Source organism: Orycteropus afer, unplaced genomic scaffold (assembly GCF_000298275.1).
Source record: "Orycteropus afer afer isolate SDZICR_OR568_19922 unplaced genomic scaffold, OryAfe1.0 scaffold00128, whole genome shotgun sequence".
NCBI lineage: Eukaryota > Metazoa > Chordata > Mammalia > Tubulidentata > Orycteropodidae > Orycteropus > Orycteropus afer.
In genome coordinates, this window is record NW_006921715.1 from 3,508,675 (window position 1) to 3,514,256 (window position 5,582).

The following is a 5,582-nucleotide window of genomic DNA, read 5'->3' on the forward strand; positions in this document are numbered from 1 at the left end:
GGTTAGCAGCCAAATGACTTAACAGCAATACTACCAGAGCTCCTTGTAAGGATGGCAGAAGCAAAAACATAAAATAAGTGAATCTTTAAGGAATCCCAAAGACCACAGTGATGACTGCAATGATGTAAGGGCCACAGATACCATGACTCAACTTCCAAGATAGTTCCAGCACCACCACAGCCAGCTTTCATCTGGCGCAAATGCCCATGCTTTCCCAGCCTCACTTTCCCAGGCTTGTGAAGCCAGGTGCCTGGAGGATGAGGTTGCCCCCTCTCCACGCATCCCCGACATTTCCGGACGCCCAGCACACATTCCTGACGGGGCATCTTCTCAGGGCCAGCAGGGACTTTTAAAGGACAGAGCAACAGGACGGTACACAGCTGTGGAACGTGCTTTCGAAACACGTGCAACAATGAAAACCTGTTTCTGAAATAAGCAATGACACACAAATCATCTTCTCTTGAGAAAAATCCAGTCCGAGGTAGGAAGCCCCTCGTCCAGCCCCAGGAGTTACAATCCTCCCGGCCCAAGGAGGCAAACCAATGGAATTGCGTTCACAGAGAAGGCAAGTTTAGTTGAAGCCTGTTGTCACAGCTCTGAGGAAAATATGGGCCCGGAAGAGGCTGCCAGAGGTTGGGTGCCAGACACCTTACAGTGGGGAGGGGGGGCGAGAAAGAACAGTGAAATGGGGTGGAGGGCGGGGGGCGGGCTGGGAGAAGATGGAATCTCACTCCTTGTGCTGCAGCCTGCATGCCTGCCTCACACGTGGTGACCCTACCCCTGCCAAGAGGGGGCTCCCGGCCACACAGGGGTCCAGCAGCCTGCTGGGTGGAAAGTATGTTTGTGTCAGGACTAGCTTGGTGCAAAGGTTTGCTGTGTTGTAGTTGTTTTTGTGTCTTTACATATGACTTCATTTAGCAAAGGAGCTCTGGTGGCATAGTGCCTAAGGCATTTGACTGCTAATGAGAAGACTGGTGGTTCAAACCTACCAGCCACTCCACAGGAGGAAAATGGGGCAATCTACTTTGGTAGTGATACTGCCTCAGAAACCCAAAGAGGGGTTGCTATGAGTTGGAACCAACTCGAGGGCAGTGAGTTCAGGTTTTTTAATTTTTTTTTTATTTACCAATTCCAGAGAATGTTTGGGAGTTTCAGCTTCTGAGACAAAAGCTATAATCAAACCAGCATGCGCAGGACAGTGCATTTGAATTGGTGCATCTGGTGTGCTTTTCATTCATGCTTCATCCTGCCCATCCGCCAGTGGCCGAGGGAATTGTCCCCAGCCTCCCTGTCTCTCTTCAGCGCTGCTTTCACTTTTGTCTTAAAACGAATGGCCAAATAAACAAGCAGTTTGTTTTCCATGAACTACCGCTCTTTGGCACTCCTCTGTTATCCCGTGCACATTTGCATCTGCGGAAATGAAATTCCTGCTTAGCATGAGAACCTGTGTGAGTAAGGACATTTGGATCTGAAAGCTCAACAAGGTGAAAGGTGGAGAAGACAGACGAAGAGACTGCTGGGTTTTTGGCAGATACACAATGGCTCTCTGCACATTTGTAAACCAAGCAACAGAGCAGCTTCTTCATTTGGTTCAACACTGAGTTTTCAAAGCTCTGACAAGATCTTTGATTGAAAACTGGTATCATAACATGCTTTCTGCCATTCCTTCTCACAGAAAGTGACATTGGGCTCCATACCGGAAGGCTTGCTCCAGCGGTGCCTCCAGTTTGAGCTGTGACTGCAGGTTCAGTATCAGATTCCCAGAGCCTCCGTGTGCGCACCTGTGATCTGGGTATAAGACTGATGCAACAGGATTCAAGAGAGAATTCCCAGCAGATGCCTGTGAATGGGAGCTGCAAGCGCTACGGAGTGAGTCTTACAGTCAGAGAATCATCTTAATATCATGGAAACCTGCTATTTTCCCAGTAACTCAAATCTCATTTACAAACTTCTGCAACTGCACCTTGATGCATTTGGTAAAGTGGAGGACGGCGAAAATGAGGGAACCCTTCCATGAGATGGCTGGACACATCAGCCACAACAGGATTCACAGGATGACTGGATTAGGACCAGGCCAAGGTCCGCTCTGTTAGACAGGGGTCACCAGGAGTCAGAGACAACTCGATGGTAACAAATAACAACAGCAACATCTTGATTAGAGCAGGTTGAACCATTTTTGTTCAGAAACAGAATTTCTCAGGCAAAGACGTGGCTTCTACGGTGTGCCAGTTCCCACATCACCATTGGTTCTCTGCAGGGGAGAACCCTGCATCTAGCCTATGAGGGTTAACTCTAGTTTATTTCACTTTGTTCTGCTTGACTCAAGACAGACTCTATCAACTCTATTATGGCCTCACTAACAGCCTTGGGCTATATGTTGACTGTTCTCCATGTCTTCCTTCCCTTTGGTAGATTGAACAGGCAGAAATAGATTGAACATTCAACTGGGATCAGAGAGACGACCAGGTTGTGATTTGAAAACACTATGGAGGGAAGCCAGTTTGAGAAAGTCGGGCCCCAAGTTCTGCTCAGACAACTCTTTGAACTCTTAGAGGCTTCATCTTCCTCATCTGTGAAATGAGAGTGGGCTGAAGATGATTTCATAGGTCCTTTGAGCCTTTCAGAACAAAAGATCTAACTCTTCTAAGTTATGAAAAATATGACTGGAAAATAGCCCACACCTGTTTAGTTACTGTATTGATGTTATTGTCAGTTGTCATTAAGTTGGGTCCAACTCCATGTAGAGAACTTACATGCAACAGAACAAAACTGTGCCCGGCCCTGCCCCATCTTCATGGTGTTCGACGTGTGAGCCCATTGTCTGTCTATCAGTTTGTCATACTGCAGGGACTTGCACGTTGCTATGTTAGTTTCCATGCCACCAGTGTTTCAAATACCAGTAGGGCCATTCATGGTGGGCAGGTTTCAGTGGAGTGCCCAGACAAGACAGAAGAGGAAAAGAAGCTCTTCTGGTTCTCTAGGACTGCTCTGACAAAACTATATACCACAAATGGGATGGCTTGAGCAAACTGGAGTTTATTCTCTCACAGTTTGGAGGCTTTAAGTCCAAGTTCCAAGTGCCAGGCTCTAGGGGCTGGGTGAAAGCCCCTCAATCCCTAGAGTTTCAGCTCTGCCTTCTGCTCCCAGCCCACTGAACCTGGAGGCTTTTCTTCACTCAGACAGCTGCTGGCTGCTGAGGCTGCCAAGCCCAAGGTTAACAAGTAAAAAGGCACAGTCCTGATGTTACCAAACCATGTGGCAGGACATTAATTCAAGTCCATTGAAAGTCCCAAGGTCGGCAGAGCATGGCAGGCTGTTGAATAATGACATGGCTACATATAGGGTTTAAAGGTGCCATAAACTAGACACCATTCTCAAAGCTGTTTCTTATGTACAGGAAGCAGACCACATACCCAAAGGCAGCTACTCAGCTGCTCACCGTAGATTCCTCAATGAAGTTGATGACGAGTCTCATCATGGGGAATGCTACATTCAGCTGCCCAGCCACTCAACCAGGCCCAGCCAAGTTGACACACAAATGTAACCACCACAGAGGCCAAGCACCTACTTGCAAACATTAGGCAGTGAAAACCCTATGGATAATCATTGATCTTAGTTATTAAGTTACTAAGAAATCAAATTGTGAGGTTGCCACTAAGTAAGACTTAACTGATTCATGAAGAAAAGTGGCCAAATCCTTCCCTAAGCATCACCTTCCATAGACATCAGCAGCTGTTCTGCTTTCCTTTTTGAATTATTAATAGTGATTACTTTAAAAGGAACACATACAGGAAATTTGGAAAACAAAAAATCTGAATATGTTACTGCCAAGATATTGTTGTGTACCCTTCTAATATTTTAGAAAGTGTTTGCACTCACAGTTTGTTTTTGTCCACACATGCTACATACTGGGTCCACTGTCATATCACCATTTCCACTTCATAGAATAGCTTTCACATCGTTAAGTATGCTTCTGTAACATGTTGTCTACTTACTTATTTCTTGCCTTCCCAAATAGAATATGAGCTCCTGCAGACAGGGATTGCCTTGTTCTCCATTGTTTCCTTCAGACCTAGAGCAATGCCTGGAACACACAAAAACAAAAAAAAAAACAACAAAAAAAAAAGACCCACTACTGTCGAGTTGATTCCAACTCCTAACAACGCTGTAGGGCAGAGTAGGACTCCCCATAGGATTTCCAAGACTGTAGATCCTTATGGAAGCAAACTGCCACATGTTTCTCCCATGAAACAGCCAGCAGGTTAGGACCACCGACCCTTTGGTTAGCATCTGAGCACTTTAATCACTGCACCACCAGGAGACCTTGCCTGGACCACAGTAGACCCTAAATAAATACTTTTGGAATGAATAATTTCATGATATTCCATCATGTGATGGCTTCATTCCCTGGTGCTGCTATAACAAAAATACCACAAGTAAACGGCTTTAATGAACAGAAATTTATTTTCTCACAGTTTAGGAGAGTTACAACAAAAGTCATATTCAGCAAGTAATAGAAATGGATTGATGATTATTTAATATGTGATTTGCAAATCAGGGTAACATTTTGAATAGGGAGTCAAAAACGTTCCAAAGATTAAACATATACAAAGGCTTGTTCTTACATCTCATCTTACCAGTGTTGCCAGGGGAATGGGGCCAGAACAGTATTTACATAACAGTAATTTATCCTAAAGCAAAGCTTCCAGCCTCACCCTGGAGTGACTGTTTCCTGAAACTGATTTCGCATAGAGAATTCTTCAAAAGGGAAAAGTCTCACTAAGCTCCTTACTAGGCCATTGCTCAACATAAAGGTGGTCTTAAGCAACCAGCATTCTCAGGGCTCAAGGTTCAAGAGAACATCTCAAGGCAATACCTTAGATAGGTCACCTCACCTCTATGGATTACAGAATTAAAATATTTTATCAATTTCCTCTCTTTTGATGAAGATTCTACTATAGAATCTTTGACCAAAACATTCAATAATAAACCATCTGATTTCTTCTGGTCTCATGGCCTCCTCCTTCACCTGCCTCTCCGGTTTTCTCTGTTGTTCCAGATAAACAGAGCCAAGTGGTTGTCCCTTGGATGGCCATCTGCAAGCTTTTAAGACTCTGCACATGGACTAGGAGGTAGAACAAAACCGTTAATAACAACATTAGGACAATTGACTGAAATGGTCTAGGAAAGCGCGGGTCGAGGCCTGGAACCAGAGGAAGAAACTTGGTGAGCTGTTTGGTTACCTACGCAGCCTCAATAACTTCTCACCATGTGCTACAGCAGCAACTGAGTGTTGGGAAACCTCAGATTCTGTTATTACTATAAACACAGTGACCTTTATCTGCTAAGGAACAACCCTTTCCTTGGAGGAACAGCAGGAAGTATATAGCGACTGCATTTTTTGTTGTTGTTGTTGTGATTTGGGTGAAGATTTACAGAGCAAATTCATTTTCCATACAGCAGTTCACATATACTTTGTCTCATGTCATTGACCACAATTTACCACAATGCAACAGCTCCCCTCCCACTTCCTCCCCATAGTTACTTACCTCTTCCCAGTGTCTATCCCTCCATACACTCCT